This window comes from Anabrus simplex, chromosome 4, assembly GCF_040414725.1.
Source record: "Anabrus simplex isolate iqAnaSimp1 chromosome 4, ASM4041472v1, whole genome shotgun sequence".
Lineage (NCBI taxonomy): Eukaryota > Metazoa > Arthropoda > Insecta > Orthoptera > Tettigoniidae > Anabrus > Anabrus simplex.
The window spans coordinates 247,390,899-247,416,443 of NC_090268.1; the positions used below are offsets into that span (position 1 = coordinate 247,390,899).

Below are 25,545 nucleotides of genomic sequence, written 5' to 3' on the forward strand. Positions count from 1 at the left end.
ATCTGCTCTAATCTGCTTGTCATATTCATACCTTGGTCTACCCCTACCGTTCTGACCACCTACACTTCCTTCAAAAACCAACTGAACAAGTCCTGGGTGTCTCAAGATGTGTCCTATCATTCTATCTCTTCTTTTCGTCAAATTTAGCCAAATCGATCTCCTCTCAACAATTCGATTCAGTATCTCTTCATTCGTGATTCGATCTATCCATCTCACCTTCAGCATTCTTCTGTAACATCACATTTCAAAAGCTTCTATTCTCTTTCTTTCTGAACTAGTTATCGTCCATGTTTCACTTCCATACAATGCCACGCTCCACATGAAAGTCTTCAAAAACATCTTTCTAATTCCTATATCAATGTTTGAAGTAAGCAAATTTCTTTTCTTAAGAAACCTCTTCCTTGCTTGTGCTAGTCTGCATTTTATGTCCTCCTTACTTCTGCCATCGTTAGTTATTTTACTACCCAAGTAACAATATTCATCCACTTCCTTTAAGACTTCATTTCCTAATCTAATATTTCCTACATCACCAGCCTTCGTTCGACTGCAGTCCATTACTTTTGTTTTGGACTTAGTTATTTTCATCTTGTACTCCTTACCCAAGACTTCATCCATACCATTCAGCAACTTCGAGATCTTCTGCAGTCTCAGATAAAATAACAATATCATCGGCAAATCTCAAGGTTTTGATTTCCTCTCTTAGGACTGTGATTCCCTTTCCATATTTCTCTTTGATTTCCTTTACTGCCTGTTCTATATAAACATTGAAAAGGAGAGGGGACAAACTGCAGCCTTGCCACACTCCTGTCTGGATTGCTGCTTCTTTTTCAAAGCCCACGATGCTTATCACTGCAGACTGATTTTTATTATACAGATTGTAGATGATTCTTCGTTCTCGGTATCTGATCCCTATCATCTTCAGAATCATAAATAGCTTGGTCCAATCAACATTATTGAATGCCTTTTCTAGATCTACGAATGCTATGTACGTGGGCTTTTCCTTCTTCATTCGATCCTCTAAGATCAGACGTAAAGTCAGGATTGCTTCACGTGTTCCTACATTTCTTCTGAAGCCAAACTGATCTCCCAACTCAGCTTCAACTTGTTTTTCCATTCTTCTGTAAATAACACGTGTTAAAATTTTGCAGGCATGAGATACTAAACTAATGGTGCGGTAGTTTTCACACCTGTCAGCACCGGCTTTCTTGAGAATAGGTATAACAACATTCTGCCGAAAATCGGATGGGACTTCACCTGACTCATACATCTTGCACACTAAATGAAATAACCTTGCCATGCTGGTTTCTCCTAAGGCAGTCAGTAATTCAGAGGGAATGTCATCAATTCCAGGTGCCTTGTTCCTATTTAGGTCACTCACAGCTCTGTCAAACTCTGACCTCAAAATTGGGTCTCCCATTTCATCAGCATCAACAAGCCTCTTCATGTTCCAGAACCAAATTATCTACATCTTTTCCTTGATACAACTGTTGGATATGTTCCTGCCATCTTTCCCTAGAAGTGGCTTTCCATCTGAGCTCTTAATGTTCATACACCTAGATTTCTTTTCTCCAAAGGTTTCCTTGATTTTCCTGTATGCAGCATCTACCTTTCCCAGGACCATACAGCCTTAGACATCCTTGCACTTCTCCTTCAACCATTCTTCCTTAGCTACCTTGCACTTTCTATCCACTCCATTCTTTAATCGCCTGTATTCTTTTCTGCCCTCTTCATTTCTAGCATTATATTAAAATATTAAACAGAATAAAATAGGATGTTCTTTCAGGAACGAAACATTTCGTTCTTTGTTTAATAGTGTGTATTTCAATTCCTAGTTTAATAATGTGTTTTTTCTACAAGTATGTTATAGTGTAATACTTAACTTGTGTGTTTGACAGACTGAAAGGCTTTTAAGTGATATTTTACAGTTAAAAACTCAATTCTTGCAATGACAAATACAGTAGCCACACGATGGCCTACAGGCAACACTTATACCTTGTAAAAACTTACGTGTTTTGGTCTTAAGCCTGTTAAAATGGGCCCTTAAAGTCAGATGGCTGTCAAGCATAATCCTCAAGTATAGGAGATTAAATGAAGCCCAACAAGGAAATGAATTAAATTGAAGAATGGAAGCTCCAAACAGTAAGTATTTTTAAGAAAAGCCCTGGAATATAGGCTCTCCAGTCCCCCTAGCAGATCTGTAAAAATCATGGTAACAGAAGCCATGAAATAATGTACTAGAAAGAAACAGCCCGAGATGTACAGTGTGTTTCAAAATAAATATTGGCTTTTTAAGGCTCTGCAGTGCTTATTAAGGCCTTAATGTGAATGCCTGGTGTGAAAATAGAAAAAAATGGCAAACCATCTTCAGGGCTGCCGACAGTGGGATTTGAACCCACTATCACCCGAATGCAAGATCACAGAAAAAGAAGCTATAATTTCTCTGGCTTTTGGCCATATTAAGAACAGTTATATTTAAAATGTAACTGATTAATAACCGAATAATTGAAAGTTTAAACAGTAATGAGAAAAATCACAAAATACCTGCTGAATGTACAACTTTTCACAACACAAGACATTCAAAACGTATTCCATAAATTCACAAGTAATGCTGAATGTTCGTCTGAAAGCAAGGAACTTGGAACATTCATGTTGCAAGACTATTATAAATCATATGCTCACTGTTTGTGGCACAACTTCTGCTGGTTTAAAGTTATTTTGACCGTTGCCATAAGACCTATCTGTGTCTGTGTGATGTAAAGCCACAAGCAAAAAAAGAGTTATTTTGGTGGCAAATTGGGTGTCCCATTGTTGCCCTAATGAAATTCTGTCATGGCAGGTAGTTTATGGCACTGCAATAAAGTTAACTTTGAAGAAGCCGTCCTGTTTTGCAGAATAAAAGTGTCAGTAAACTTGACTCCATGAGTAGGGTGCCTTATGCCTGGCACCAGTGCAGCAGTCTTACAAAATACAGTTTGAATCCCTTTCTGTCACTGTCAAAAATCACTGGCCACAGTGGGAATGCCACTTGCCATGTGGCAAGGAACTTTGTATGTATGTATGTATGTATGTATGTATGTATGTATGTATGTATATTGGGATCTCGACTCCAATTTGTGACCACCAAATTAAAGAATACCGGAGCAAAACAATGTTAAAAAAAACAAATCTACATTAGCTTGTCGGTCAATGTGTGTCTATTAGCACCTGAAATGTACAACTGAACAATAAAAAAATTGACATGTGAAAAATTTTAAAGACCTGTATCGGGTATCACCATCGCCTAAGGGGTACAGCTACAACTCACTTATTGTTAAGATTAAAATGTAACAAGACTGGCCATTGAGAATATTCCTATTATGTATTTAAAATTTATTTTTTATGGTAAATTTTTCTTCATCCCTAGAGAAAAGTCCTTCTCATTTAATTATACCTTTAAAAAAAACAATGCTGACCATATACTGTATATACACGAGTACATCATAACCTGAAGGATTTCAGAAACACACTTAGTTCATCTGTGGGAAACAGGACTACTGCAGTATGCATAAACCGGTTTCAATTAATGTTATTTGCTTTACACCCCACTAACTACTAACTCTGATAATACAAACTGTTATTTTTTTGCTGTAGCCTTATCACAAACTGTACGGAAGACCGGATTCCAAGGTGTATTGTAAACCAATACGGAACTAGTATGCCATACCGCTGCTGCAGCGGCCAACAAGTCGGGGCAAGTCACTTAAGGTAGTCAGCTGTAGAAAGGAAGAGAGAAACTTATGAATAACTCTGAATACTATATATCTACTGAGATATTTGAAATGGTATACCAAGCCGAAATATGCACTTTTATACACAATAAAAATGGTCACATTCTGTTCAGATATTAGTGATTTGCGTAAATAATTTACCAGCCCATTCATACAATGGTGGGGAAAATACAGGGACATTCTTTTATGTATGCAGGGGATTGCCACTCAACCGGTCACCTGCGCTTCGAGCCTGTCTCCCGCCAAGCACTTGCCGTAATGCGCTTCACGGCGCCACAAGTTCCCCTTCTTTGCAATCTGCCGAGAGCTTATCTACGTAAGGTTCAGTTTAGTCAAGTATTCACATGTTTAGTGCTCAGTGTGTTGATCCAATGCCATTTTCATTACATTAGCTTGTGTATATACATAATACCTTCATAAAGTACAGAAAATCTTGTGCGAAAACACTGACTCTGTGGCGGGTGAGCGCTGGACTATTACAGCAAAGTGTTTGGCAGGAGAGACTCTCAGCTCAGGCAACCCCTGCATTGATAGAAGAATATCCCTGTATATATAAATGCATGAACTTCCGTTCCCTAGTGATGTCTGTAGGGTAAAAACCTAAGAGAACTGAATGTCTGATTGGAAATACAAAACTAGAACAGATAGCTTATTTCAAGTAGGTCATATAAGATGTGTATTCTCCCAGGATTGTAACACAGTAAGTGTGATTAAATACAGTGAGCTCAGTAACGATCAACAGTATTCCATAACAAAGAAGTTTGCTCCTGGACACCGGTCTATTTCCAGGCCAACTTTGATGTACAGGAGTGAAAGTTAGAAATAACAGACATTAAAATAGCAAGAATGATCACTGGTGCAAACCGGTAGAAACAATGACAGAAGGGTTCTTGGAATGAGGATATACAGGCTAAGTTAGAAAAGAACTCCATGGACGAATCAATATGCATAAACCGGTTTCAATTAACGCTAGGCCTATTTGTTTTATGCCCCACCGACTACTGTTATGGTTTTCGTAGACGCTGAGGTGCCGGAATTTTGTCCCGCTAGAGTTCTTTTACAAGCCAGTAAATCTACCGACATGAGGCTAATGTATATGAGCACCTTCAAATCCCACCGGACTGAGCCAGGATCAAACCTGCCAAGATGGGGTCAGAAGGCCAGCGCCTCGACAGTCTGAGCCACTCAGCCCGGCTAAACCGGTTTCAGCAGTGGGATCATGTGAGGCGAATGGAGGAGGTTAGGCTACCTAGGAGAATAATGGACTTGGTCATGGAGGGCACGAAAAGTAGAGGGAGACCAAGCAGACGGTTTGACTCAGTTTCTAATAATTTAAAGATAAAAGGTATGGAGCTAAATGAAGCCTCAGAGCTAGCTGCAGATAGAGGATTACTGAGGTACACAGATTGATCAATGAAAGGCATAATAGTCTACAGTGAAGGCACATGTGTCATAACCAGAACTAGAATTTATACATAAATGCATACTTCATCATCACACAATCATTTTTTACACTTGACTTTACAAATTGTTATTTTTAACATGAATGATACAAATGTAATTTAAATATTTTCATATGCTTTTCCATATTTCTAGGTTTAGCACATGGTGATATGAAAATTAATATTTCAGTTATAATACAGTATCAGTATAACTCCGCCAGTGCCGGTCCCAAGCCCGGGGCTTCATCTCGCAAGTGATGAGGAAGGAGGAGGGGGAGGAGTAACACCTCGTAAAAAAAACCAGGGTTCATCTGGCTCCGGATGATAGCCCTCTGTAAGGGCCCCTGTCTGGGTTACAGACGAAGAAGGCGACCAACAGCTTTCACAGAAACAGAATACATAACCTCAACGGTGTTGAAGGTGAAGAATAACCTATCCCCGACAACTGAGCTACAATCCAGACACATCTGCTGGAAAGGAGCAACCCTAAGGCTTACAACTTTAGTGGTATCTTGAGCTGACCCCGGTCGGTTCCCCCAACAACTCCCATTAACTTGCATGATGGAAACATTTCTTACGGAAACTACTCCAGGTGACAGCCTCAAGAGGAAATCCACCACTGCTACAAGCAGTGCACTTGGGCCATCAGATTCTGGAGAGCCCAAACCACCATGCATAGATGAGTCAGAGCATCTAGGAAACCCATTGCCATCACACGCATCCAAACTGCATACACTAAAATTAAGACCTAAACGGAAACACTTTTTTGGCACGCTGAATATAAATTCACTCCTAAAAACAGGAAAACTTAAACAACTTACAGACGTAATGGACCAGCAAAATATTCTGATCATGGCACTTCAAGAAACAAGATTCACGGATGACATCGCGATGGAATCAAGCAACTATAGAATCCTGAAAGGCAAGGTTGGTATAAGGATCATGAAGAATATGCCACACTTAGGAACAGCATTTGTAATCAATAAAAAGATTCTAAATTCGGTTATAGACTTCCAGTCTCCAAATGGAAGGCTCTCACTACTAACCATTAAGTGTGTAAAGAAAATATACACCCTCATTAATGCTCATGCACCAATTAATGATGACAATCGACAGCGTTCCAGTTTTCAAATACTTGGGTAGCGTTATATCAAATAACAACCTAGCAAAACATGAGGTGAACAATCGAATCAATAAGGCAACACAATTCTACCACCAGGTAAGACACCTGCTGTGGGATGAGCAAATACCCATGAAAACAAAAATGACATTGTACAAGTCCTATTATACACCAATTCTTACATACAGTCTCGAAACCACAACACTGACCAATAGAGATAATTCCAAACTTCAGGCAGCTGAAATGAAATTCTTACGCACTATGATCCAGAAAACCAGGAAAGACAAGATTAGGAATGAGAAAATTAGAGAAGAAGTAGGAATAGACAATTCTCTCCTAAATAAGATTCAGATATCAAGACTGAAGTGGTTTGGTCACATGAAGAGGATGCCAGTAAACAGAACTGCAAGGAAGGAATTTGACAGAAAGGTAGAAGGAAGACGACCCGTGGGAAGGCCACAAAGGAAATGGATAGATTTAATTAAGAGCGATGTAATGCTGAGAGGTCATGATTGGGACAAGTTGGTGGAGGAAGAATGGTACAAGGATAGGATGAGATGGAGGAGGCTCATATACCACACCCGGGAAACTGGAGATGGTTTAGGATGATGAATCGAACTAACCCACAAAAAGTAGACGACTTTTGGGAAGAATTAGAATTGGTGACATCAAAAATTCCTGATAATCATGTGAAAATACTACTTGGGGATTTCAACGCACAGGTAGGACGAGAAAAAGTCTACAAGAGAATAGTGGGGGATTTCCCAGCTCATAGAAGAACCAACAGAAATGGGCAAAGACTTATAGAGTTCTGTAGGAACTTTAATTTGAAACTGATGTCCACTCATTTCAAGAAGCTTCCTAGGAAACAAACGACGTGGGCATCACCAAACAAACTATTAGGAGAATATCAAATTGATCACGTTGCAATCTCCCATAGAAGTCAAAAAGAAATCATGAATGTTAAAGTTAAGAAAGGAGCCAACATAGAAACAGATCACTATTTAACAATCATAAAGATAAAGTTTATTCCCAGCAGCAAGAATAAACGCACAAACAACAGAGTACTAAGATTCGACACTCAAAAGCGAAAACAGAACAGCAACAAGTACCAAGAACTGACGAACATTGAAACTGAATGGAAGCAAATGCAGCAGACCATGATAGGAGCAGCCAAAGAAACAGCATTACTCAAGAAATCACAAAAACATCCATGGTGAAATGAAAGATGTGAACAGGCAATATCACTCAGACTACAAAGATGGAAGAAGTGGTACTCATCACAGAAAGAGGAAGATTAGAACAGCTTCAAAGAACAAAGAAAATCAACTGCAAAAATCATACGAGGAGAAAAAAGAAAATTTGAGAAAGAACAACTGGCTGCAATAGAACAAAACTTCCAAAAGAATAACACGAGGGACTTTTACAAGACATTTAAGAGGAGCCTTTCTAAATACCAACCACCGAGCTTGTGTTTCAAGAAAGAGGATGGCACCATCGCAACAAACAATGAAGAAAATTGGCAACTGTTAGCAGAATACTTTAAACAGCTACTTAACTGCCCAGTTCCAGAGGAGAAGCTCGCCACAGAACACACACAACAGAACCAAGACTCCACACTGCCAGATGAAACAGAAATCACAAATCTAATCAAGAAGCTGAAGAACAATAAAGCAGCTGGTGAAGACTCAATAACAAGTGAACTATGGAAACATGTGAGCCCCCAAATGATCAAGAACCTATGTCAGTTAATGCAAGAAATCTGGAACACTTGTAAGATTCCTGATGATTGGAAATTAGCCTTAATACACCCACTACACAAGAAAGGGGACAGAACAGATGTCAGCAATTACAGACACATCTCTCTCCTTCAAGAGACATACAAGATACTATCTATGGCACTGCTATCAAGATTAGAACAACAAGTTGAACACAAAATCGGCGAATACTAGGGAGGCTTTTGGAAGGGACGATCATGTGTGGAACAAATTTGGAACCTCAAGACAATACTGAAGGACAGAGTAGCCAGGGGCAAGAAGTACGTAGCAGTTTTTGTTGACTTTCGAAAAGCATATGATTCAGCTGATAGGAGCACATTGTTTAATATCCTTAGAGAAATGGGTACAGATAACAAGACATTACAGCTAATAAAGGAGACCTTAACAAACACATACTCAAAGGTTAAGTTTATGTGAGAGATATCTGAACCCTTTGAAATCTTTTTTTTTCTTTGCTAGTTGCTTTACGTCGCAACGACACAGATAGGCCTTATGGCGACGATGGGACAGGGAAGGGCTGGGAGTGGGAAGGAAGCGGCCGTGGCCTTAAGGTACAGCCCCAGCATTTGCCTGGTGTGAAAATGGGAAACCATAGAAAACCATCTTCAGGGCTGCCGACAGTGGGGTTCGAACCGACTATCTCCCGAATACTGGATACTGGCCGCACTTAAGTGACTGCAGCTATCGAGCTCGGTCCCTTTGAAATCAAGACAGACATTAGGCAAGGAGATTGCCTATCCCACTGCTGTTCAATTGTGTCCTGGATAAAGTCATCAAAGAGTGGGAAAAAGAACTCGCAGAAAAAGGCATTAAAGACCAAATAAGGATAGGATACAAGAAAGAAAACATCACTATCAACTGCTTAACATTTGCTGACGATCTTGTACTGCTATCAGAAAATATTGAATCGGTGATAATACAAGTTACCACTTTAAAAGAGGTAGCAATGAAAACTGGCCTGCAGATATCATTTGAAAAGACACATTAAGCCCCAAGATACATAGTAACAACAAACAATAAGATAAAGTTGTTAAATTCAAATACCTCGGTGAGATCATACAACCTAATGGGCTTGATAAAGAAGCAAACCGCGCGAGAGCCAGAAAAATGGAGCTTGCATTCCACCTTACAAAAAAAACACATACAACAAGAAAGCGATCTCTATTAGGACAAAACTAACCACTATCAGGCAGTAATTCAACCCAAGTGCTTGTATGCTTCAGAATGCCTGGGATTAACCACCAGGAAAGACATTGAAGAAATTGAGAAGGAAAAGAAGATTCTAAGAAAAATCCTCGGTCCGAAGAAACGTACCGACACATATCGATTACGCAGTAACAAAGAAATATATAAAACATGCAGTAGGATTTCAGATGTCATTCGAAAGCAAGAGTTAAATTATTTGGACATATTTCAAGAATGCCTGATGACAGACTTGCCAAGAAAATCTTTAACCACTTCAATAAGCCCAATAGGAAAGGCAGCTCTTATGAAAAATGGTTTGTTAACACGAAGAAGGATTTGCAAAAAATGAACATCACACATCCAGACATCCGCAATAGAACCACCTTCAGAAAAAAGCTACACTCATTTAAGGGTTTCCTAGAGCCAGAAACAGCGACAAAGAAGAAACAATGGACGGCTGAAAGAAAAGAAGCAGCAAGCAGGAGGATGAAGGAGTACTGGCGCCAAAGAAAGTTTAAATCGTGAGGAGTTATTTACATGGTCCACAGCTGGCCAAAATCGATAAAAGAAGAAGACAGTATCAGTGTATGTTTTTCATTTGTAGTAAAAACAAGCAGAATTAATTTTTTGTGGGAAAAAATATGGCAATGACTGTAAAGTTTACAGTTATAGCCTACACAAAAAAGCACCATTTGTGAGCTTAAAAGCATATGTGGTTGGTAAGTCAGCTGATGTCACTGAATCTTAGGTGGAACTAAAGTAAAATTCATGGTTTGATGAAATATGTAAAATTAGTGCGATACCAAGTGGCACATCAAATTTACGACTAGAATCGGATGAAACTTCTGCCAATATAGAGACGTACCAATCACCTCATGTATGTCAAAAGTTGTTACAGCAGTGTTGCACATTGTCTCAATTAGACTCGCCACAGCAAACTCACGCTTGCATTAAGAGTTTCAACCTGCCGGCTACAAAAACCAGTAAAACCCAACATAAAGGCCTCGGTTTCCATTAACCTTAAAGAATCGATCTGAGGGTTTCGGCAGGACTTTGACAGTCTCCTCAACTTTTAAAATCAACATAGCGGAAATAACTCTACCCTGATCAAAGATCAGTAGGCCCTACTGTAAATAGCCTTAATATTATACATATAACTGTACGATCAGCTGGATGAAATAAAGTGAAATAATAATAGTTTTATTACAGCCAAATGGCCAAGTGAAATACAATACTTATAATTCGTCACTTTGAAATGACGGACACTCTTTCAACTGCTCGACTACAGCAACTCCAAGAGGAACTTAATGAAAGAAAACCCGAAACCTAACCAATACAAATACGGGTTAAAACAACCACACAAGGAAATGTCCTTGTTCGTTATAACGTTACCTCGACAAATCTACACCAGGAGGACAGAACTTTTACAGCAGTTATTGCACCTCAAGCGCGTAGAATTCGAAAATTTCTTTTTTCTCCCTTCTTGCTGATGTTGATTGGGCTTTAGCAGGGGGGTGACACTTCATAGGGAGCGTCCGAAGCAGTTCCGAGATGGGCCATTCGATCTCCGCCAACTAGTGAAAACTAAAATTCCCTTTTGGAGGATTAATTTAGAGAGCAATGATTGGCAATACACATGCAGTTGCACGCGGTACAGAAAATTCATAACATGACACCGTTATCGTTGCGCGCGAAGAGAACTTGGTCGTACGGCGAGTGATAGTGCTTGTTGAACGAAAATTTGTTGAGATTCTTTCGCATTAAGCGAGGTTTTTATCCAATATGCCGCATCTTAGACGGTGTGCTGCGCCAGGATGTCAGGAATACGCTGACGAGTTACAAAGTCCAGCACTTTTTACATTTCCGAAGGACTTTGCTAGGTAAGTGAGTTTTATTTAAGATACAATTTAAGATGAATTTTAAAGTCGATTACAACATTCAGGGGTCAAGTTATTTCGTGCATTGAATTGAAAATAATTCTAATAAATTGTCTGAAGTAAATATGTACTATCTTGAAGTCTACTTTGCTTAGGTGCCGCACATGGGTCCAAAATTGTGGAAATAGGCAATTATTACAGCTCTCTGTGAAGAAGCTTTATGGCATAAGATATATCTGTGGAAGGCATTTCGAGCCACAGCATTTCTTTGATAAATTTCATCGAAGGCTGCACAGAAATGCTGTACCTACTGTATTCAGTGGAAGTGCTATTAGTGCAGAGGAAATGCTTGTGTTTGACCGCATGGCATATGAGTGTGTTGATGCTGGACAGGGATCACCTGTCGACACTGGTAAGTGTTCTCGTGTATGTAGTTGCCTGATAAGGTTGAATGGTGAAAGCATGACAGACGAAGATGAAGATAAATTCTCTGTACATTTCAGGAAAGCAATCGCCACATGGGATAGAACCATTCAGTGAAGTGGTTTCTTCCACTCCTGGATCCTCTAGTATGATTCAAAGCCAGCAGGGTGAGGAATTTTAATCAGCAGTATATTGTAATTGCATTTTAATTCTTTTTCTACCAGATCTTGGTTGATGTGATGTAACTTTTATTCAGTAGACTGAAGAAAATGTATGGTAAGCTATTTTATTCAACAAGGCAATTAAATTTGTATTTTTTTGTTTGATGTCATGTTACTTTAAATTTTATAGGACATCTATCTACTGTCGTGGATGCCAGTTTGATTGATATTGAACATTGTTATCATCGTCGACTTACTACTGAGAGTACAGAGAAACCATTCAACGAAGTGGTTTTTTCACCTCCACGACCCTCCAATCTGCAGAAAAAACTGCAGGGTAAGTATTTCTAACTCCTTTAATCAGGAATGTAATTCATTTCCCTTCCTTTTATTTTGAATTTTGTGTTATGTGATGTTACCTTTATTTTATAGGACATTCAGCTTCCTCACACCTTCCGGGATTTGCTGTCCTTGATGTCAGTGTGAGTGAGGGAGAACATTGTCATCTTCAGCTTTCTTCTGAATGTAGTGAGAAATCATTCAATGAAGTGGTTTCATCGACTCCAGGACTCTCCGATATGCAGAAAAGGCTGCAGGGTATGTGTGATTCAGCAGTGTAATTACATCTAGATTCTTTGTTTTTGTACTGAAGTTCGTTTGATATGATGTTATCTTTATAGGACATCTATCTGCCTCACATCTTACTGGATTTGCTGTCCTCGATGCCAGTTTCACACAGGGAGAAGATTCCCGGCTATCTCCCACTGAGTGTAAGTTTCATTGTACATTAGAAAGAGCAGGAACTATCGTCATTTCATTGTTATCCATACTGTGATTTCCTTTATTAAATTCAATGGACTTCTTTTTATTAAGGGTGAGAGAATGTAATGTAGCCTTGACTAAAAATGTTGGAATGACTAGTGGGTTATTGACACTTGTATTATTGCTCTGGATGTTTTGTTTTAACAGGATTAGCTTTCTCATTCCTGAATATATTTTTGATTCAAATGAACTGTTGGAGAGGTAGCAATAGGCTTCTCTCCAAAGTAAATCCACTCAGTTCTTTGCTTTAACGTCAGACATTGAATTCAGCATCCAGTGGTCCATCGGGGTATTTAAGAGTAACTTTTTTGTCAGAAGAGGAAAATTGGAATTAATACTGGGTTTCAAATACTTAATGGGCAGTTGTTGTATAACTTATATACCTATAGGGCAAAAATATAATATCCCTGCTGGGCTCAGTGGCTCAGACACTAGAGTGCTGGCCTTCTGAGCCCTACTTGACAAGTTTGGTCCTGGCTCAGTCTGGTGGTATTTGAATGTGCTCAAATATGTCAGCCTTGTGTCACTGGCACATAAAAGAACTCCTGTGGGACAAAATTCTGACCTCTCAGTGTCTCCGAAAATCAAGCCCAAAAAGTACTTAGTGGGACGTAAAAACAATAACATTATTATAATATCCCTCTATCTCTCTAGCATAATTGTTACTAACCAGACCTCGCCAATCCAGACCAACAGTCTTTTCACTGGCCTCGTCTTGTAAGGATAGTCTTGGCAGCTTTGTAAAATGCTGTGACATCATCCGAGCCGTGCTATGTTTGTATGTCTAGCCTCTCTGATGTCTTAGCTGCACCACATTGGATCTGCAACCTATGTTTTTTGAAGGCTTAGCAGAAGCATAATCTTGTAGAGTTCACTAGAGTCTACACATAACGCTGGTGAAAGTTACGATATTTTAAAAACCGCATTTCAGTTGTAAATATCTATTTTCACAGGAAATTAATCACAGTTCAAAATACTGACTTTTAATTTTCATCCACTCTGTGACAAGAAACCACTGGCGTTCAAACTCCTCATTTAGTAAAAAATTATTTACATTTTAGCATTATAAATTATTGAAAGTTCACAACTAATACAGCACTGCGACAAAACAGCTTGCTCCAATACATAAATTAATGGCCTATAAATGCTACAATGAAATGCGATTGCAGTTTTCAATCACTAAAAGGAACAAAGGAATTTACCTCCTTACAGCAAGCTTGGCAGAAGACTACCCTTCCTGGGATACCCTGTGAGGGCATTAGGGGAGCCTACAGCCACCTAGGGGACGTTGTGATTAACAGTAATATTTGACTACACCATGGTTATTGCTCTATGCACTTGTCTTACTGCCAACCATGTTGAACCATTGTCAGTTAACGCCCGGGGTAGAGAATGGTACAGTGGGAAGATAGCATGACATCACTATTGCTGTGACAATACCCTGCTCTTAAATTCATATTACTCAAATTATCTGGGCTAATTATCATGAATTTCATATGTTAGAAATAGAAAAATCCTATTAAGTTGTTAAGCTTTATTTATATGTATATCTCTCTTACAGCTGATTGCAGCGCAATACTGGCTATGGGGAAAAGGAAGCGAAGCTGCGATGGACATCCGGATGAACAAGGTTATTTATTTCTCTGCTATAATGTGTCATTTCTAGATATATTTTTAAGTATTTCATTGCATTTCCTATTCTCTTGCACATTAAAGACTGCTATGACAAAATCTGATTTGTCTTGTTAGTCAGCTTTTAGATTAGTAATGAGCTTGTTTCTGAAATCAAGTCAAACAGTTACTTGGATTTATTTCATCAGCTGAGAACATTCTAACAAGTGGTCTGCAATAGAATACTTGAAATGGAGATATATGTAATGAAATTTTGTTGTGGATGAGTATGGACATACACATAGGCCTACTTGAATTCCAAGTCTCAGCTCCGTGCTCATAGAATAGAGGCACGTGGTGGTTGGTAGTGGTGATATCTTCAGCTCAATGCTTTGTGTGTTTCACCTCTAGTAGTGTTTCTAAAGATTTAGGGTCCGGTACACAAGCTGACTATCTGCAAGTAGGGTCTCAGAAACTTTTTTAACTGAAGGGAGAATCCTACTATGTCCAAAGAAGGAACATAAATGTGAAAATTGTGATTTTTTGCCATTTGTAACTAGTTATTAATTGCAAATATTTGCCAAGCGCTACTCTCCAGGTACTCCAGTTTTCCCTGTCATATTTAATTCCAGCATCACTCTCCAATATCATTTCATCTTTCATTCTTTTATCATTGTCCCAAAGGAGTACGACAGGCTTCGGCAGCTGGCACAATTCCTATCCTCGCCGCTAGATGGGGACTTCATTCATTCCATTCCTGATCCGGCTGAATAACTGGAAACGGGCTGTGGACTTTTTTACGACTCTTTTGCCATACTAGCCATATTCATGACATCATAGTTCACCCCTTCAACATCTGCCATTTAATTTACATAAAATCACAAAGTAAGCACAACATGGGCTACAGCAGAAAATGATCACTTCACATCACACAATGCATACTGATGATATAAAGTTACCATAGTAATCACAATGATCCATTAAAATACTGTAAATTAAAAACAAAGGAAGAAAACCACAGAGATCGCTTGAGCGCCCAATCATTATGGAGCAATTTACGCTTCCGAATTTACAAACGTGGGTGCATGTTTAGGAATCAGAAAAGCATGTATTCAAACAATTCTAAACGGAATAACCAAAGGATCATCCATGCACTAACATTTCTAGGCTTACTTCATGACTACGAAATGAATGCATTTTTTTAAATATTTGTTTTCTTGGGTTGGTACACTGAACATTAATTCTTATTCCTTGGTTTCCATTACAGATGATAAAGTCAAGAGACGGATGAAGCAGAATAAGGTCTCGCCAGTGCTGCAAAAATCAGGCCTTGACCATGCAGACATAGATACTCCCCGCAAGGAAGCTCTTCTGAAGACTGCAGAGGAGTACTGCGAACAGGCCAGGAGAATGGCACTGAAGGTCGATAAACTGAAGGGTAATTGCAAGGGTCTTCGGGAGATGATAAGAAAGAAGAAGAACGTTGAGGACATGGAGGAATTAGTGTCGCCTGGAGTGTGGTTATTAATACAGGGCGAGCTCCAGAACTTTTCACGCCAGCCAAGTGGAAGGAGATGGTCTTCTCTACTGAAAACTTTTGCTTTGGCTGCGTACAAGAGGAGTCCGAAAATGTACCGTTTCCTTCAGTGCATAATGACTCTACCCAGTGAGAGGACTCTGCAGAGACTGTTAATGAACATCCCATTGCAGCCAGGTTTCAGTGAAGTTCTTCTTCAACACTTACAGACTCTCATGGAGAAGCTCCCAGAAGATGATAGAAAGTGTATCCTGATGTTTGATGAGATGGCTCTGCAGCCTGGGTTGTATTACGACGACAACAAGGGATACATTGTAGGGTATGAGGATTATGGGTCAGGACTTGAGGAGTATGGTATACCTGATAGGAGCAACCAGATTGCTGACCATGCTCTTGTTTTCATGATTCAGGGTCTCAAACAGAAATGGAAGCAACCTATTGCTTTCTTCTTCTCTAAAGGAAGCACAAGGGCAGAAGTGCTTGTAAACCTAGTACAGTATGCTGTGAGAGCCTTATTTCACCACAAAGTTCTGGTTGTTGCTACTGTCTGTGATCAGGCTTCCTGTAATCAGCGGGCAGTGAAGATTTTACGGCAGTCATGTGAAGAAGGTACCTATGAACCGGTCTTCAAGAGTGATGGACGTCTGATTGTGTGCCTCTTTGATGTGCCTCACATTCTGAAAAATGTGAGGAATAACTTCTTAACAGCTGACCTGGTTGTAGGTAAAGAAGTTTCTTCTTGGGAACATATTCTGTCTGTTTACAAGCACGATCGGGAAATGTATCGTCTAATGGACAAGTTAACGGAGAAGCATATGTACCCTCGAGGGAAAGGAAAGATGCGTGTGAAATATGCTGCTCAAGTGTTTAGTGACAAGACACACAATGTTATGATGACATTCCATAAGCTGACTCAAGGCCAAATGGTTCCAGGTGCCGACATTACTGCAAGACGCGTTAAAGATATCAATCACTTCTTTGACCTGACGAACGGCCCCAGTGGACCCAAGGACAAGAGAAGGTTTCGATGTAATGTATCTAAGGACTCGCCGCACGTAGATGAATGGCGGAAAATGAAAGGAGCTCTTCACAGCTGGCGATTCCAGAAGAAAAGTGATGGATCTAGCAGTGTGCCTCCCTGTATTAAAGGTTGGATAAGCACTGTTACAGGAATGGAGAGACTATGGTCTTCATTGAAGGTTTCTTTCAAGTACATGAACCTTCGGCAGTTGAATCAAGACTCTCTGGAGAATTTGTTTGCGGTGGTGAGAGATACATGTGGAAGCAATGATTCTCCAACCTGCATTCACTTCATAGCCGCACTGAAGACAGCAGTGGTAAATGGTTTGGTATCACGGCAACTGAAGGGGAAGAACTGTGAAGACGATAATGGTTCATTATTGAGCAACCTTCAGACTTTCTTGGATGCGTCTACATTCAGCATTGGAGGGGAATTTGAGCAGTCCATGGAAGAAACCAACGATTTCTGCAATGAAGTTGATTCGTTATTGGAAAATTCAAATGGTCTGAAAAGTCCACCTTCTGTACACAAGAGTTACAACATCATGAAACTCCACAGACAGTCACCTGCGTATGTATGTGGTTTTCTTGTTAAACAGGTACTGAAGGACTTTGATTGCGCTCTCTGTCAAGGTCAGTTAACCTGTAGCATGGAGGAGAGGAGCTCAGACCACATGTTTATTGAGCAGTGTGAGATGGACAATGGACAGAAGCATCTCACTTACCCAAGTAAGGAGTGCATCACTGCTTTCATGATGTGCAAGAGAGAATTTCAGGAAATGTGGGAAAGGATCAGCCATAAGAGAAACGTGCGGGATTTAGTGAGGAAGATCTGCAGAGATACTGGAGGTGCGGATTATGATTGGCTTTCGTGCATGGACCATAAGGATTCCTTGGTGACAAGACTTGTTAATCTGTTTGCGAGGAATTTAATCACAACAAAAGTGAAGAGACTCCATGAAGAAAGTCAACTTTCTGGCTAACTGGGCCTTTGAATTAACATCTTTTTTCATAACGTGTTGACTGGTGCAGGACTAAGTTCCCTGTGTACCATTTTTGTATAACGTGTGGTCACTGGCGCGGGATTAAGTTCTCCATAAACTGTTTCTATGTAACCTGTTCCATCATAATCATCGTCACCATTATCATCCATTTCCCTCATCCAGCTACTCTCTGTGGGTGGGGAGGTAGGATACACCCATGGTGTCTCCTGCATGTCGTAAGAGGCGCGAAGAGTGACCCCTGCATTTTTTCTCTATGATTAGTGTTATGTAGAGGGTGGTTGCCTAGTTGTACTTCCTCTTAAAACAATCATCAGCACCACCTCATTCAGCTCCTTCCATATTGGGATGTTTATGGCAGTGGTGGTGGTGATGATTATTGTTTTAAGCAGAAGTAATATCTGCAATCGTCCTCTATCCAGGATCTCTCATATAAACTCACACCGAACACACATTGTTTGTATTCTGCGCTATGGCAGCTGCCTCGGCCTAACTTACGTCGCGTGGTCACCCTGCTTTAAGCGTGTATATAATCTTGTATCAAATGTTACCTTACAAAAGATGCTGGAAGTGTCTTCTTTCCTGGGTGTATCTGGTAACCACATTCTGGCTGACGCGAGTGAGTTCAATAACTGTAATGTTTCTGATTTCATTCGTAATGCTTTCTTTCAGTTCCTCCAATGCATGAGGATTTGTTCGGTACACTTTTTCTTTCAGTTTACCCTACAAGTAAAATTCACACACTGTTACATCTGGAGAACGAGGGGGACATTGATCAGCTCTGATCACCTGTCTGCAGACACTTCCGAGATTGTTAGAAAGGAATCTTCTGCTATATGAGCAGGGGCTGAATCTTGTTGAAACCACCCCTTGCGAATTTTCTTTTTACGTTAACTGATGGAAGAATGTCGTCATTTACCGTTGTTAAAAAAAAATAGGCCCAATTATTCGTTTTGCACTAACAGCACACCAATCAGCATGAACATAATTAGGATTTTCTGCACACCAATAGTAAGAGTTATGACTTCACACGACCATTAAGATGAAACCAGAATTTTACATACGAATATACAGTGTTGCAATATTAACTGTGCCAGGCTGAGTGGCTCAGACAGTTGAGGTGCTGGCCTTCTGACCCCAACTTGGTAGGTTCGATCCTGGCTCAGTCCGGTGATATTTGAAGGTGCTCAAATATGTCAGCCTCGTGTCGGTAGATTTACTGGCACATAAAAGAACTCCTGCGGGACAAAATTCCGGCACCTCTGCGTCTCCGAAAACCGTAAAAGTAGTTAGTGGGACGTAAAGCAAGTATTATTATTATTATTATTATTATTATTATTATTATTATTATTATTAACTGTCTCACCATTTTAACAGCTGAGATTCAGCAATTCAGGCTTGCCAGGTCAAACTCATGCAGGCTGTTTACCAGGTCAAGAACTATGTGTGCGTCTGTCGTACAACAGATGCCGTAGCGCAGAGTACAAACACCAGACGTTTGGTCTGGGTTTTCAGCACCCCTATATACAGTAATACTAATCTGTGAGGAAAAAATGGAAGGGATCCACCACTTTGAAAAATGAAAATATCGGCCAAAGAAAGACAAGGCCACGAAGAGCGTTAAAATGAAAGACTCCCTAGCCTTCGAATGCTCTAACAGCCTTGGGATCGGGAAAGAAGAAGAGTGGACCAAAGTCGGACAGGGTAGATGAAGGTGAGGAGCTTAGCCCAAGTAAGTGGAAGAAATGCCAGGACTCAGGGCCCCGTGGTTGCCAACCCACACTCTCAAGATGAGAGCCCCTGGGGCAGGTGATACCGTTGGTTTATTACTACCATCCGCACCCACAGGGGGGTGATTACGGCACCTTTCCATCTTCCTCTATCCAGCTGCCATTGTTCTTCCTTAACTGTGTTCCAATCCAGGTTTCAGCCATCTTATTCTGGGTCTCCATCATCCATCTTTGCATCCTTCCCTTTTCCATCCTGTAAACATGTCCAAACCATTTTTGTCCATACTGTCATAAAGCCTTTTCTCTCCAATTTCCTTCCTGACTTCTTCATTTCATACTCTGTCCTTCTTTCTCCTATCATACTTTCTTAAAATTTCCTTCAGTTGGTCTGGATTTTATTCTCTCCTTTTGTCATTGTCCAGGTCTGTGCTGCATGTATGTCTTGGACAAAATTTTCCGTAATTTCACCTCACATGCCCAGTTGCCCTTGTACTTTCTCTCTGCTCTCCGCACCACAAAATCATCTTCAAACATCATTACGTCCAGCTCCCTGTCCCCAAATTTTACCTTTGTCTCCTTCACAATTTTGTCCATAACAGTGGTCATGAAAAAAGACTATTGGAGGTAAACAAAAATGTAACAAGGGTCTCTTATAGAATTCCATCAGTGAAACCTTAATGTAAAAATTGAACACTGTAGCAGTACCAAACAGCTTCTTATGTCCGCTTGAACTGCTGACAGATTGTGATTACAAGAGACCAATTTTAGGAATTAAAAACTGCAAAATAGGCTGGCGAAAATCCCCGAAAGTATCTATATAGGCTCTATATATTTGCAAAATGGGCAGTTAAAATAAAAATATTAATTTTGTTCAAAGGTAATTTCTTTCATTCCAGGTTTAGTTTTTTCAAATTTTACTTGTTTTTTGAGACTATGCAGTGAAATTAGAATTATACGCATTCTTAGTGTAAAGAAATATATGATCATGAACTTGCATTGAACTAGCTGTTGCGAGTAAATGATACTAGATGGATTTATTTGCAGTGTTAAAAAGGTAGTCGAAAAATAATTCCAAAGTACATTGCTTGTAAGTAGGTAGTCTATTATGTTATTCTCTTTACCGTATTTGTTTAATCAATCAGTATTTTTAGAACTTGTTGACATTCGACAGTTAATTAAACTCAACTCTATAGCCTGCCCGCCTGGATGAGTGGCTCAGACCAGGCCTGAGGCCTGGCCTTCTGACCTCAACTTGACAGGTTCGATCCTGGCTCAGTCCGGTGGTATTTGAAGGTGCTCAAATACGTCAGCCTCATGTCGGTAGATTTATTGGCACGTAAAAGAATTCCTGCGGGATTAAATTCTGGTACCTTGGCGTCTCCGAAAACCGTAAAAGTAGTTAGTGGGACGTAAAGCCAATAACATTATTATCTAGCCTACCCTATGACTATGAGTCATACTCATGACCACTCGAAATTGTCTGTTTTTTATTGGAAAGAACCGCTCTGTATTCTCTCAGTTTGTATGTCGCATCATTGCACAATACTTCAATAATCGAATCACAAGGTCACCTGTGTACGTGGACAGTGAACAGCGAATGAGTGAGTCGACTGATTCAATAGCTTAAATAAAAAGATGTTCAATCAGAAAACCAGTGGGCTGCTGTACATCTCAGGAAGCCTATACAAAACATGATGATTTTAAAAAATCGTCTGCTGATAGAAAGATACATTTTCAAAGACGACAGAGCTTGTTGGCCATGCATTTACGGTCGCATACCTATGAGCTTGCATTTGGGGGATGGTGGGTTCGAATCCTACCATCGTCAGCCGTTAAGATGGTTTTCTGTGGTTTCCAATTTTCACACCAAGCAAATGCTGGTGCTGTACCTTAATTAAGGCCATGGCCACTCCCTTTCCACTTCTAGCCCTTTCCTGTCTCATTGTCGCCATAAGACCCGTTTGTGTTGGTCCGACATAAAGCAACTTAATTTTATTTATAATTAATATGTAGGCTACTTGCTGTGGACACAGGTATTCTTACATGTAATTCATATATAGAGAGAGTTGCGACTTTCAGAGAACTGTGGAAAACTATAAGGTGGTGTTTTAAAGGGAGAGTTATATATATATATTAACTATGTATGTTTTGTGTTGTAATAAGTGTGTACAGTATTGCACAAGTATCTATTTTTTTTCTGCAGTTCAATTTTGAACTTATTTTGTGTTATGAACTTATTAAGAATATAATGAAATTTCCAAGATATTTGAAATAATTTAAGAAAAGAAAAGACTAGGCAAACAATTGATAGGCAATCTCTCATCTGCGCAACAGTTCTAAATGCAGATCATTGATGATTGTGTGTACAAATATTTTTCATCTAACTCTATATAGTTATTTAATGGAGTTGTCACTGTCGGGAAAAGGCAAAGATGCAAGGAAGTGGCTGCAGTTGGGTCCACGAGAGTTGAAGTCTGACGTTTAGTGCAAGAGAATTATCTGTTGCTATGGCAACGATAACAGAGATGCCTCATTTAAGGGAGCTATCGCCATGTGGGTGGTTGGCTTGCTGTCAGTCGCTTTTGTGATATTATTTGGAGTTGTACTGTGTTCGATGTGTTAGTTGGTGCTGGTTTATGTACCATACTTATTATTTTCATGTTTCTTTCCTCAATATTATTTTTATTAGGTTTTTTTTTTTTTTTTTTTTTTAAGTTAATCAGTGGGCTAGTTGCACAGTTCTATTCTCTACTTAACATGTGGATTTGTTGAGGTTAGGCATTTTGTCAAACAGCTGGTATCTAGTGGTAACGATCAGCCTGTAACATGACCCAGTGGAGACTGACATGATGTTTAGGAATTAACTGAACCCTCTTTTCACATTCTTCCACACAATACTTAAAACAATATAACATTCACCAAAAAATTCAGGTCTTACCATGTGTTCCAATATTTGGTAACTCGATCGAGTACCGGGTACTATATATTTCAGTTTTCATGTATCATTTCCTTGATTACATTTGTTGAGCCTTCCACTTTGTCGAGTGCAAACATTTGCTTTTGGTGCTGTTTTATTTTACATATTTTGAGTTATTTATGTAAATGTAACAAATTATTTATGTAAGTAGCCTAGGCCTATTTGATGTTTGTGCAAGATTAATTTCTTTCATTCCAGGTTTAGTTTTTTTCAAGGTTTACTTGTTTTTTTTTTTTTTGAGAATATGGAGTGAAATTAGAATTATACATGTTATCAGTTTGAAGAAATAGTATTGATCATGAACTTACTTTGTGTTGGAACTACCTAGCTGTTGAGTAAAGGTGTGTGTGTGTTTGTGATTTTTGCCTGTTGTTTGGAATAAATTAATTAAAAATATAAACTGTGTGCTTTATATGCTGCGTTTTACTGCTTCCTTGCCTTCTGTTTTCCATACCTATGTATCAAAGTCGTGGGAAGGGTTCAACGAACGAGGGAAAGAATGAGGTTATGTCAGATCGTGATTTAGGTAAGTACGGGCGTTTTGGGGTTTTATATGAATTGCATTAACATTTTCAGCAATCACTGTTGCATTTATTATTTAATAGATAAAAATTTACAATAAAATGCGAACGGTGAAACAACGATACAAGCTAGCATAACACAAGGGTTGCCAACATACAAGTACGGCAATTTCAATTTACTTTTTCAAGTAAAAGAGACAAGAGAAGCTTGTGATACAACTTTCCTGCCGAAATGCCATCATTATCTCTATTGCAATTAAAATTTTAACAAAATAACAACTATCATCATCGTGTGTATTACGAGGTAGTATCGTGGGATTTATTTCCTTATGTTGGCAGAGAGAGGATGGCCATTTTAGATTCCATGACCTGTTTTCTCAGCCAACTTTATTATACAGGAGTGACGGATCTATTTCTCTTACATGATCCTTGGGCTTTAGCAATACGAGAATTTAAAACAGACTGACAGAGACATAAGTGTCAGTGGTGCCAACTGGTGCCAACAACATTTTCATTCAACACCGTACACCATCGCAAATACAGTGTTCTGTGTGCTCTTTGGTCAAATAGGAAGTAGAAGCAAATACAGTAGAGACAATACACGACACTAGGCCGCGTGCACACCGAGCGCGCTTCGCATAGTGTGTCGCGTGTTGCTCAACGCTAAGCGTCACACTAAGCATAACCAGTGCTTTGTTCGTAATCCAGGTGTTCACACCGTCCGCGCTCTGCTGCGCTGAACGCCTATCTTACAGCTAAGCGAAGCGCCAGACAACGCGCAGTGTTGGTTAATTGCTTAGCGTTACCTAGCTGGTTCTGAATCCATGGAGGAAGAAATTGTTCACGCAGTGTTTCAAAGAGAAGAAATATCGAACCCAAGCCGCAAAAACTATAAAAATGTAACTGTTTTGCAAAATAAGTGGACTTAAGTATCTACAACAGTTGTATCGCATTCCTACAATAAACATATACAGTAATATTACTTCTACTGTCACACTTTACTGGGCTTAACATTGTGACAGAATGAAATTGGGTATGGATTTTAGTGTCGGAAGTGTCCGAGGAGAAGTTTGGCTTACCACGTGCAGGTCTTTTGAATTGACGCCCGTAGATGACCTGCATCATGATGAGGATGAAATGATTATAAATACACACAAACACCCAGCCACCGTGCCAATGCAATTCACTAATTATGATCCCGACTCTGCCGGGAATCGAACCCGGGACTCTGTGACCAAAGGCCAGTACGGTAACCATTTAGCCATGTAGCCGGACACTTTGTGACAAAGTGCATAGAATCTCCCAGACTCTGCCATATCGGTTTATAATTTTGCCAATGGAGGGTGGTAACATGAAGAATATCACTCTGCAGGCTAGTAGTGGGCTTGGAAGTAAATATTTCTGTTTATTAATTATATTTGTCACACATTTACTCCATTTTTGTTACGATGATTAATTGTGTATGCTAATTGTAACAATATTGCAAAATACTATTTATAATTATTATATAAAGAGCGTGATTTAGCCAGAAATTTAATTTCCACATGTTTGCTGCACGGTGCTCCTAGATAATTCGGAAAATTGAATTTCTCCCAATACTTCTCTGCTACTTGACGCCACATTTCAGTTGCAGGGTTTGGAAGGTCAAAGGTATTTTTTTGTCATTCTTAAGTAATCATAAAATTTATCGCGATAAAGTCTTGCATCTCTGTGCAAACGATGGAATTCTCTGAAAGTACCGTAATTCGTTCTTCATTAAATTCATGAACCCACTTTCGATTCTTTTTCCTAATTTTCAATTTTAGGTAACTGTTATCCATCAGTAAACTTTTTCTAGTTTTTAACGGCATTAGTTTGTGACCACCCTAAAACGCCTCGCACCAAACTAAGCTGAGAGCACGGCGTAGAGTTTTCGGTGTGAACAGCAAGCACGCCTTGCGCTATGCATAGCATTTCACGCTACACGCGACACACTATGCGAAGCGCGCTCGGTGTGCACGCGGCCTTACGGATTTCGCCTTGCTAAAATGGGAGACAATTCGACGGTGGCGCTCCTAGTGACTTGACCTGAACAAATCGCGCTAAATTCAAATATCAATGGAAATGTATATACGGAAATGGATAAATAAATTACGTCTAGAAAGAAAGTGGTATTGAGATATTAACTTCGAAGTTGCTAAAGCAATTATGGATAAATGAATGAAGAATTATTTAAAAGGTTATTATTCAAAGACTGAAATTAGACATATAAACAAGGTGTGAAATGGACTGTTGTGAAATGGCTTGATCTTTCATTTATGCATTACTTTTTTAGCTTTAGCATACCTGCCTGAAATCTTACGGTTGGATTTGTCTTTTTTCCTCATTTAAAAACAATGTATCATCATATTAAGACATTTGTCAATAAAAATATCGGCACATTCCTTACACATATGATGCAATGAATTAACATTTAATAGCTGGACAATTTTCCTCTTAACATGAAGCCTACTAACAGAAAGAAAATCTATAAAATCCCGGCTTTAATCTGAGAAGAGGGATAAAAGAAAGAAAAGTTTGCAAATGTTGTCGAT

The 25,545-nt window shown here is 39.4% G+C and overlaps 1 protein-coding gene across 4 annotated transcripts in view; it reads right to left on the reverse strand.

Moving 5' to 3' along the window:
- LOC136871855 (U6 snRNA-associated Sm-like protein LSm6) overlaps nt 1–23,488 on the reverse strand; it is a 93,504-nt gene extending 70,016 nt beyond the window's left edge. For 2 of the 4 annotated variants that reach the window (XM_067145494.2, XM_067145495.2), the window contains exon 1: nt 10,685–10,801. The gene's annotated coding sequence lies outside the window, so the exon portion shown is untranslated. Of the gene's footprint in view, nt 1–3,611; nt 3,753–10,684; nt 10,802–23,401 lie in introns of those variants that run through there. The other 2 variants (XM_068227227.1, XM_067145496.2) reach the window with 2 other exon arrangements.
- Nucleotides 23,489–25,545: the final 2,057 nt, after the last annotated feature.